General features: G+C 39.9%; 1 long non-coding RNA gene across 1 annotated transcript; it reads right to left on the bottom strand.

The window, feature by feature from the left end:
- Positions 1-4,021: 4,021 nt before the first annotated feature.
- Positions 4,022-4,945, bottom strand: LOC127927017 (uncharacterized). Its single transcript, XR_008125942.1, has 2 exons — positions 4,794-4,945; positions 4,022-4,635 (listed from the first exon to the last, which is right to left on the bottom strand). It is a non-coding gene; the product is annotated as an uncharacterized LOC127927017 (long non-coding RNA).
- Between the last annotated feature and the right edge of the window lie 6,660 nt (positions 4,946-11,605).

The following is an 11,605-nucleotide window of genomic DNA, read 5'->3' as shown; positions in this document are numbered from 1 at the left end:
TTGGCCAGGTCGCAATTGTAAATGAGAACTTGTTCTCAACTTGCCTACCTGGTTAAATAAAGGTGAAAAAAAAATAAAAAATAGGTCTTAGATAGCAGGAAGCTTGGCCCCAGTGATGTACTGGGCCTTACGCAGTACCCTCTGAAGCGCTTTACGGTCAGATGCCGAGCAGTTACCCTAACAGGCGGTGATGCAACCGGTCAGGACACTCTTGATGGTGCAGCTGTATACCTTTTTGAGGATCTGGGGACCCATGCAAAATCTTTTTAGTCTCCTGAGGGGGAAAATGTGTTGTTTTGCCCTCTTCAAGACTGTCTTGGTGTGTTTGGACCATGATAGATCATTGGTAATGTGGATATCAAGGAACTTGAAATGCTCAACCCGCTCCACTACAGCCCCGTCGATGTTAATGGGGACCTGTTCAGCCCACAATTTCCTGTAGTCCACAATCTGCCCATGACACTTTGTTTGTTTGATGGTTCGTCTGAGGGCATAGCGGGATTTCTTATAGGCGTCCAGATTAGTGTTCCGCTCCTTGAAAGCGGCAGCTCGAGCCTTTAGCTCGATGCGGATGTTGCCTGTAATCCATGGCTTCCGGTTTGGATATGTACGTACGGTCACTGTAGGGACGACGTAATCAATGCACTTATTTATGAAGCCAAGGACTGAGATGGTATACTCCTCAATGCCATGGATGAATCCCGGGAACATATTCCTGTCTGTGCCAGTCTGTGCTAGCAAAACAGTCCTGTAGCGTAGCATCTGCGTCATCTGACCACTTCCGTATTGAGCGAGTCACTGGTACCTCCTGCTTTAGTTTTTTTTTTGTAAGCAGGAATCAGGAGGATAGAATTATGGTCAGATTTGCCAAATGGAGGGCGGAGGAGAGCTTTGTATGCATCTATGTGTGTGGAGTAAAGGTGGTCTAGAGTTTCTTTCCTCTGGTTGCACATGTGACATGCTGGTAGAAATGAGGTAGCATTAATGTCCCCGGCCACTATGAGCGCCGCTTCTGGATGAGCATTTTCTTGTTTGCTTATGGCCTACAGCTGGTTGAGTGCGGTCTTAGTGCCAGCATCTGTTTGGGGTGGTAAATAGACGGCTATGAATAAAGATGAGAACTCTCTTGGTAGGTAGTGTTGTCTCCAGCTTATCATAAGTTACTCTACCTCAGGCAAGCAATACCTCGAGACTTCTTTAATATTAGACATTGCGCACCAGCTGTTATTGACAAATAGACACACACCCCCACCCCTCGTCTTACCAAATGTAGCTTCTCTGGCCTGCCGGTGCATGGAAAATCCCACCAGCTCTACATTATCCATGTCGTCGTTCAGCCACGACTCGGTGAAACATAAGTTATTACAGTTTTTAAATGTCCCGTTTGTAGTATAATCTTGATAGTAGGTCATCCATTTTATTTCCCAATGATTGCACGTTGAACAATAGAACGGATGGCAGTGGGAGTTCTCACTCGCCGATGAGTTCTCAGAAGGCAGCCCGACCTCCGCCCTCTTTTTATCCATCTTTTCTTCAAATAAATGACGGGGATTTGGGCCCGTTCCCAAGAAGGCAGTATATCCTTCGCGTCTGACTAGTTAAAGAAAAAACATTCTTCCAGTTCGAGGTAGGTAATCGCTGTTCTGATGTCCAGAAGTTATTTTTGGTCATGAAAGACGGTAGCAGCAACATTATGTACAAAATAAGTACAAAGATAAGTTACAAATTACGCAAAAAAAACGAACAAAATAGCAGTTTGTTGGGAGCATGTAAAACGTCAGCCATCCCCTCCAGCGCCATTCACCAAACCAAAATGTGAATTCAGAATATGATATCAAAATGTGATGATGATGTGCCCTTGTTGCATTTAATAATCCTATTCTCTACCGTGGTTGTCCCGCAGGACCCAATCCAAACTACCTCATTGTCATGGAGTTTTGTGAGAAGGGCAGTCTGAGAGAGGTGCTGGATTCCGAAAGGAAGCTTCCCTGGGACAGAAAGGCTTGCAGTCTGGATGCAGCACAGGGCATCTACAGGTAGCAGGTTGATGTTTATTGTCATGAGTCTGGATGCAGCACAGGGCATCTACAGGTAGCAGGTTGATGTTTATTGTCATGAGTCTGGATGCAGCACAGGGCATCTACAGGTAGCAGGTTGATGTTTATTGTCATGAGTCTGGATGCAGCACAGGGCCTCTACAGGTAGCATGTTGATGTTTATTGTCATTGATGTTTATTGTTTATTGAACTTGGCAAAGAATCTTGGGAAACTTGTGGTGAATATTCTATTGTTTACTGCAAATATGCTGCAAACTCAATATGAATATGCGAAATTGGATCAGGTTTTTGGTTGCTGTGTGTTGACACTGAAATGTTGTATCTACATAAAACAAGTCACATAACTTAAAATGAACTTACTTCACAGAGAAAAAACAACATACTGAATAAATGTAGTAAATATGCTAAACATGTATTCAGTGTCTTAAACAGATACAGATAAATCCAACTTGAAATCATTAGCATGGTAATGACGAAAAGAGCAAAGACTGGACCTTTCTCAAATAAATACCTTCAGTTAATTACATATCTTGACATCTGTACCTCTGTCTCTCCCCCTTGGGGTGTGTGGGTGTGGAGTGTCTTTGAAGACCCTGATTTACACCTTTTTCACCTTTACCCTTTAGAAAGAATTCTCAGCTGTCCATATTTAATGGATAAAAGGTAGGCTAATCTAGGGGGTTCCTTACACACAAGTGGAACCCCAAGTGTCTTTGAACCAACTGTTTAAAACCTGTTTCATCTTAACCCTTTTAAAAATGGGGGGGGGATTATATTAGATTATATTTCATGAGAAATACAATCTAATTAACAAATGTGTGCATAACCAAAGACATGACAACTGTCTCCAACATTGTATTTAGCTAGCTATAAGACTTTCATATTGGCAGTAATGTCAGTGAGAATAACAATAGACAATAGTTATTGTTGGTAGTTTAGGGATACATATAGTGAAGGATCATGAATGTTAAAGATTTGTTCACAGTGGGAATTTTGAAAGAGGGGGATTAGAACCCCTAAAGTAAAAGTGGTAAGAGAGAGTAATAGGATACGGCATGTGTCAAAAATTATTGATTGCTGACCTTATGACCTGATGACGTGTACATGTCTGAATATGGGCCTCCGGCCCGCCCCCCCCTGTTCCTGTGTTCACGTGTTAGAGGGTGTGTGTTATTTTATAGCTTTATGTTATGCTTTGAAGTAGGTCTGTTGTTTGATGTCTAGGGGGGCTGGTTGAACTGGGGAGGGTGGTGTTTGAGTGTTTGAACTTTTGGGGCCCGTACATGTCCCCCCACCCCCCAGTTTTATCTCCCTTATGGTTGTTATCTATGAAGCAGGAATGTCCTGGGTTATGGATCTGGGGCATAGGCATTATAAATGTCCAGAACAAGCCATCTTTAAGACCTGAATATGTGTGTGTGTGTGTGTGTGTGTGTGTGTGTGTGTGTGTGTGTGTGTGTGTGTGTGTGTGTGTGTGTGTGTGTGTGTGTGTGTGTGTGTGTGTGTGTGTGTGTGTGTGTGTGTGTGTTAGAAACAAGTGTGTGTGTGTGTGTGTGTGTGTGTGTGTGTGTGTGTGTGTGTGTGTGTGTGTGTGTGTGTGTGTGTGTGTGTGTGTGTGTGTGTGTGTGTGTGTGTGTGTGTGTGTGTGTGTGTGTGTTAGAAACAAGGAGTGTGTGTGTGTGTGTGTGTGTGTGTGTGTGTGTGTGTGTGTGTGTGTGTGTGTGTGTGTGTGTGTGTGTGTGTGTGTGTGTGTGTGTGTGTGTGTGTGTGTGTGTGTGTGTGTGTTAGAAACAAGGTCCCTTGGCATTGTGTCCATTTCAGGCTTTAAACAACAATTAAACAGCCATCTAAATAATGTTTCTCAGCCTAGTTTCCTATTTAGTTCTCTTTATATGTACAGACACAGAGCTTCCAGAGGCTCCAGCCTAAGGATTTTCAGGGCATGTACACACGGGAGATTAGAACCCCAAAGAAAAGATCCTAAAGGTATTTTCAGATTCAGGTTTATCATGACAGCCGCTTTATGAAAGGCCTTTACTTATGGCTAAACAGCTTCTACACAGTTTATTAATTAATGCTGTGGGATGAAATTAGGTGTTTCTAGGAGGTCTTAAACAGATCTACAGTGAAACAAACATGTACACTTTACACACATTTTTATTGACTTTTAAAAAGACCACAGTAACATGACAGAATTTGTGCAAAGGCAACGAAATCTGCTAGGGGATATTAGATGTACAACAGTAGTATTCTGTAACAAGCAATACGTGTTAAACATGAGGCACATGCAATCATGACAGCTGCTTTATGAAAGGCCTTCTATGGCTAAACAGTTTTCTACACATCTTATTCATTAATGATGTGGGCATACCCAGGATTTACAGGCAGGACGTTTGATCTACACAGGGAGGGAAAACTTACGGAGTTATGATGGAGCGGGCAAGCGTCTGAGTTGGTGAATTCGAAACGGATAATGGTCGTGTCGCTCCCTTCAGTAACCACGAGCACAACCGTTCCTTGATTTTAACTGGCGGCTTTATTCTGTAGTTTCAGTGAGAATTATCCCCTTCCGTGAGAACTATAAAGTAAATGAAAAATACAGTTAAGCACACTCTTACAACCTTATCTTACGAGTGACTTATTAGCTTGGTATAACTCTGAAGTGCTTACATACATAACAGTTTAACCGGTGTTATAACGGGTTCAGATTAAACACATGAATAAAGGAAAAAATACCTCATTGGCTGCTTATTACAGAAGGGAGGAAATCAAACTTCACACTTATTATTCCTGGCATGAATTCACACTTCATCCTAACATACACTCTTCAACCTTTATGAACTACACCCGATGACATGAAAATTTAGTTAACGCAGCGCAGGATTGCCTTCCCTTGTGTTGCTACAATAAGGATCCCCGTTACAACAGTATTAGCTACATACTTCCGCTTGTATTATCATTTCCCCCGCACAGCGGACACATAAACAATTCAAACAAAAGACAACGACATAACCTGTAAGTCTAAATGTCAGTTACAGGTCGGGGCTAACAGGACCCTTTATCTGTAAGAAATAGTAAACATTTTGGATTGTGTTAAAATGTAGGTACTAAATCTTTTGAATTAAATCACTGGTTTTAAAAATGTATCTCACGCTTTATAGATAGGGGCAGAGGTAATTTCATATATCGGTTTAGGGGGGTTATTAACTTTATGTAAAACAATATTCACTCAAACAACACCGCTTAGAGCAGCTTGGAGATTATTAGCCATGTAAGTGGGGAGCAAAAGAGCGGATTTAACCAACTCTGTACAAACCCCGACAAGGGTATGATAACTCTGACGCGTACGTCTAATGATTATTGTAGATGTTTACAACTGAGGAGTTGACAGTAGGTCAATGAGATGTATAAAGGCAAATTGACATAACGGACCTCAAAGACCAACAGCCTACTTAATAATATAGAATGCATAGGTGTGTAATGAACATGTAACCATTATAAAACAAAAAATGTCTCGAAACACCCCCTGGTTAGGACAGAACGTGGAGCATATACTTTAATACAGTTACCACAGCTTTAGCGCAAACCCACAGCCCCGAATATTTAGCTGCCAGGACAGATAAAAAAAAAGAGATGTGAATAAGTGAATCCCTCTAATAGATATTTCTGAAGGCTACTGGACATAGGGGTTGGGAAGCGACTGTTATACGTAGATTCTCAGAAGCAATTTATAGTCTTTCCTACAATGGTATGTTATAAAGTTTGTAATAATGTACAACTGTAGGTCTCCAATGTTTTTACATAAAAACACTAATGATGCATGTTTAAATAGTAGTACAATTTGGTAATTAATTCGAACATGTCTTTAAAAAGTTAGTACTATATATTTTGGTCTTAAATCAATGGTTTTAAAACAATATCTCACCCTTTAACGAAGGGAAAATGTCCTTTCCAGCCATCAACCCGGTCTGTCACGAAGAAAAAAAGACAGAAAATCCGGGTGCGTGCGTGAGTGTGCGTGTGACGGAGCAGCAGGAGTGTGTGTGTGTTTTCAAAAACAAAGGGTGTGGGTGTGTTCAACCAGGGGTCCCAGAACTCTTATCTGTAGAGAATCGTTTGAAACCAAGGTGTGCACTATTATGCATAAGGCATGTCGAGATATCAGCCGAACAGCGGGGTTAAACATAGATATATCTAATCTGCGGCCCCCACACACCCCGTTTGCAGACAGAATGTAACGACATCCCCTCCTGTTGTTTGAATTCACAGCCTGTGTTCTCTAAACCAAATATCCTGTATGCAACACCTTGTATATCTCCCGAAACTCATTCCGGACTTTCGATAGTTAGGAACAGAACGTGGAGCATATAATTTAACACTATGTTACCACAGCTTTAGCGCAAACCCACAGCCCCCGAATATTTAGCTGCCAGGACAGATTAAAAAGAGATGTGAATAAGTGAATCCCGCCTAATAGATATTTCTGAAGGCTACTGGACATAGGTGATTGGGAAGCGACTGTACCCGAGTTATTTGTGTTTTTAAACAGGGGGACAACGTTTTATTTTTATTTTTATTATTATTTTTAGGTATGATGGACAACGGACACAACGGGTGACTTGGATGCATTAGGGACTCTGAACGACATCAGAGGAACCGATGAAACAGACAGTATTAGGTATTTTTGTATGAAGGTCTACGAACGTTGGAACATCTACAACTATTGAAGATGCAAAAAGGGTTTTCAGAAATACATTTGGTTTGCAGATATGTATTATTATAAAAATAATATAACATTATTATCATAATCTAAAACACTTTAAAGGAGCTCTAATTCAAACATGCAAGGATATGCAAGGATATATATATATATATATATGATACGATTACCCACTTTAAAACTGTTGCTGCAAAATCACTTCTCAATGTGTGTACATGTCAAGCGTTCAACAACAATAAACCAACCAGCTCAATAATGTTTCTCAGACTTACACTGTTGAGTTTTTCTAGTTAGTAAAGAACAACCACTAAGCCAAAACACAAACAAGTTGTAATATAATATGTATACAAGTCATTCTATACGGAAAACAGGTACATTTTGATTGATCAAGAATTCCCAATAGGTTTGTGTCACGCCCGGACCATAGTTTGCTATGTATGTTTATAGGTTTTGTTGGGTATGGTGGGGTGATCTGAGTGGGCATTCTATGCTGTATGTCTAGTTTGTCTTTTTCTGTGTCTGGCCTGATTTATTGAAAACCCTGAGGCCGGTGTTAGTCGTTGTCTCTGATTGGGAACCATATTTAGTAGGTAGCCTTTGTTGTCATTGTTGGGTGATTGTCTGTTAGGTGCTTGTGTCAGCACATTTGGTATATAGCGTCACGGTAGTTGTTCATTTAGTGGCTTGTTCACTTTACTTTGTGTTTGCGTCATCCATTAAAACGATGCATTCACACCACGCAGCGCTTTGGTCCGCTTCTTATTACCCATGAAGATCGTGACAGCTTGATCTGATCCTCAATCCTATTACGACAGCATATAATGCACAGTCATATGCAAAACCATAACTCTGACAAGAAAACAATGAAAACCTTAACACGACTACACGCATTGCCATTATTTTAGTTAACAGTGAATTTGGTACTTTTTCTTTGTACATGCACCAAGCCTCAAGGGGTGACAACCGTATTCTAATGAGAATATAGTCTAATAAAACAAATGTCTGCATAATGAAAGACATGTAAGTCGCTCTGGATAAGAGCGTCTGCTAAATGACTTAAATGTAAATGTAAATGTATGAAAACTCTAGCCAACAATGTATTTTGAGCTGTTTTAAACAGGGATATTGTCAGTAAGGTCACTGAGACTAACAATAGACAATAGTTATTGTGGGAGGTTTAGGGTTAAAATATCCCTCAGTTGTAAACATCTACAATAATCATTAGACGTACGCGTCAGAGTTATCATACCCCTTGTCGGGGTTTGTACAGAGTTGGTTAAATCCGCTCTTTTGCTCCCCATTTACATGGCTAATAATCTCCAAGCTGCTCTAAGCGGTGTTGTTTGAGTGAATATTGTTTTACATAAAGTTAATAACCCCCCTAAACCGATATATGAAATTACCTCTGCCCCTATCTATAAAGCGTGAGATACATTTTTAAAACCAGTGATTTAATTCAAAAGATTTAGTACCTACATTTTAACACATTCCAAAATGTTGACTATTTCTTACAGATAAAGGGTCCTGTTAGCCCCGACCTGTAACTGACAGTTAGACTTACAGGTTATGTCGTTGTCTTTTGTTTGAATTGTTTATGTGTCCGCTGTGCGGGGGAAATGATAATACAAGCGGAAGTATGTAGCTAATACTGTTGTAACGGGGATCCTTATTGTAGAAACACACTTTTGGAGGGAAGGCAATCCTGCGCTGCGTTAACTAAGTTTTCATGTCATCGGGTGTAGTTCATAAAGGTTGAAGAGTGTATGTTAGGATGAAGTGTGAATTCATGCCAGGAATAATAAGTGTGAAGTTTGATTTCCTCCCTTCTGTAATAAGCAGCCAATGAGATATGTTTTCCTTTATTCATGTGTTTAATCTGAACCCGTTATAACACCGGTTAAACTGTTATGTATGTAAGCACTTCAGAGTTATACCAAGCTAATAAGTCACTCGTAAGATAAGGTTGTAAGAGTGTGCTTAACTGTATTTTTCATTTACTTTATAGTTCTCACGGAAGGGGATAATTCTCACTGAAACTACGAATAAAGCCGCCAGTTAAAATCAAGGAACGGTTGTGCTCGTGGTTACTGAAGGGAGCGACACGACCATTATCCGTTTCAATTCACCAACTCAAAGACGCTTGCCCGCTCCATCATAACTCCGTAAGTTTTCCCTCCCTGGGTAGATCAAACGTCCTGCCTGTAAATCCTGGGTATGCCCACATCATTAATGAATAAGATGTGTAGAAAACTGTTTAGCCATAGTTAAAGGCCTTTCATAAAGCAGCTGTCATGATTGCATGTGCCTCATGTTTAACACGTATTGCTTGTTACAGAATACTACTGTTGTACATCTAATATCCCCTAGCAGATTTCGTTGCCTTTGCACAAATTCTGTCATGTTACCGTGGTCTTTTTAAAAGTCAATAAATATGTGTGTAGCGTGTACATGTTTGTTTCACTGTAGATCTGTTTAAGACCTCCTAGAAACACCTAATTTCATCCCCCAGCATTAATTAATAAGCTGTGTAGAAGCTGTTTAGCCATAATTAAAGGCCTTTCATAAAGCAGCTGTCATGATTGCATGTGCCTCATGTTTAACACGTATTGCTTGTTACAGAATACTACTGTTGTACATCTAATATCCCCCTAGCAGATTACGTTGCCTTTGCACAAATTCTGTCATGTTACTGTGATCTTTTTAAAAGTCAATAAAAATGTGTGTAGCGTGTACATGTTTGTTTCACTGTAGATCTGTTTAAGACCTCCTAGAAACACCTAATTTCATCCCCCAGCATTAATTAATAAGCTGTGTAGAAGCTGTTTAGCCATAATTAAAGGCCTTTCATAAAGCAGCTGTCATGATTGCATGTGCCTCATGTTTAACACGTATTGCTTGTTACAGAATACTACTGTTGTACATCTAATATCCCCTAGCAGATTTCGTTGCCTTTGCACAAATTCTGTCATGTTACTGTGGTCTTTTTAAAAGTCAATAAATATGTGTGGAAAGTGTACATGTTTGTTTCACTGTAGATCTGTTTAAGACCTCCTAGAAACACCTAATTTCATCCCACAGCATTAATTAATAAACTGTGTAGAAGCTGTTTAGCCATAGTAAAGGCCTTTCATAAAGCGGCTGTCATGATAAACCTGAATCTGAAAATACCTTTAGGATCTTTTCTTTGGGGTTCTAATCTCCCGTGTGTACATGCCCTGAAAATCCTTAGGCTGGAGCCATCTGGAAGCTCTGTGTCTGTACATATAAAGAGAACTAAATAGGAAACTAGGCTGAGAAACATTATTTAGATGGCTGTTTAATTGTTGTTTTTAAAGCCTGAAATGGACACAATTCAAGGGACCTTGTTTCTAACACACACACACACACACACACACACACACACACACACACACACACACACACACACACACACACACACACACACACACACACACACACACGCACGCACGCACGCACGCACGCACACACACACACACACACACACACACACACACACACATTCCTTGTTTCTAACACACACACACACACACACACACACACACACACACACACACACACACACACACACACACACACACACACACACACACACACACACACACACACACACACACACACACACAGACATAGAGAACTATCACATCAAGAAGGTGTAACAGTGATGAATGGCTATTCAATGTACAACAGTTGTCATCTGTTGCAAGCAATACATATTAAATATGTTTACATACATCCATGACTGAATGGTTTCATGAACTCCTTTAAAGGTTTTGTAAGTAAATTGTAACAGGCCTCATTCAGCAGTCTGAATGAACCTAGAGTCACCAAAACATCAATGCTTAGAGAAGCTCGGAGATTATTCCACAAGTCAGTTGCAAAGAGCTGATTTACTGAACTCTGTACAGACCAACGGAATTTCCAGAGCTAGCAATCCCTGAGACGGTGTATGATAACTCCGACTTGTACTTCTAATGGTTATTGTAGATGTTAGCTACAGAGGGAGTTTACAGTATGTCAAAGAGCCTGTCAAAGGCAAAGAGAGCAATTCATTGACCTACATAACTAACTCATCAATATGTTATTTTTTTTTAAAGACAGCTGAATGTCTATACAAATACACCATACTATGTACACACACTTCAATCATTAGATTCATGTTTGTACACTCTAGAAAACAACTTATACTTACGTATTCAATAATAATTTAAGGTCAATAAAGGTTTCCTGCAAAATAATGAAAGCATACTGTTCAGATAGATCATGATCAGCAGGGTGGGCGATAGAGTACACAGCTGTATCGTCTGCATACAGGTGCAGGTCAAACTTGATTATATTTCTAATGTATACAATATAGTTTTTTTATTTGACATTCTAACGTGTAGCATAATACCTAGGTACTAAACAATGTACGTGTATATGCAACACTTGAACAGCAATTTCCCCCTTGGGTTATGATGTATATGATACAGTGGTATAAGATACATTGGCTATTTTAGTCATCCTTTTTTATTATTTACATGTTTATAATCCAAAAGTATGTTTTTAGAGGTGCAGGAAATATTGTTTATGCTGTCCTGGAAACTATTCTCACCAAAGGAGAGAGACTTGACTGTTGAGAAAAACAACGAGCAGAGTTGAGTTACAACCTTTATAGACGACGCACATCCTTCTGAGCACTTTTCCTGCAATCCTATTTATCTCACCTCATTTGCTCACATTGGATATAGACTTATTTTTGTACTGTGTTATTGACTGCATGTTTGTTTTACTCCATGTGTAACTCTGTTATATTTGTCAAACTGCTTTG

Source organism: Oncorhynchus keta, unplaced genomic scaffold (assembly GCF_023373465.1).
Source record: "Oncorhynchus keta strain PuntledgeMale-10-30-2019 unplaced genomic scaffold, Oket_V2 Un_contig_8957_pilon_pilon, whole genome shotgun sequence".
In the NCBI taxonomy this organism is placed as follows: Eukaryota; Metazoa; Chordata; class Actinopteri; order Salmoniformes; family Salmonidae; genus Oncorhynchus; species Oncorhynchus keta.
This window is presented reverse-complemented; position numbering and strand designations above follow the sequence as displayed.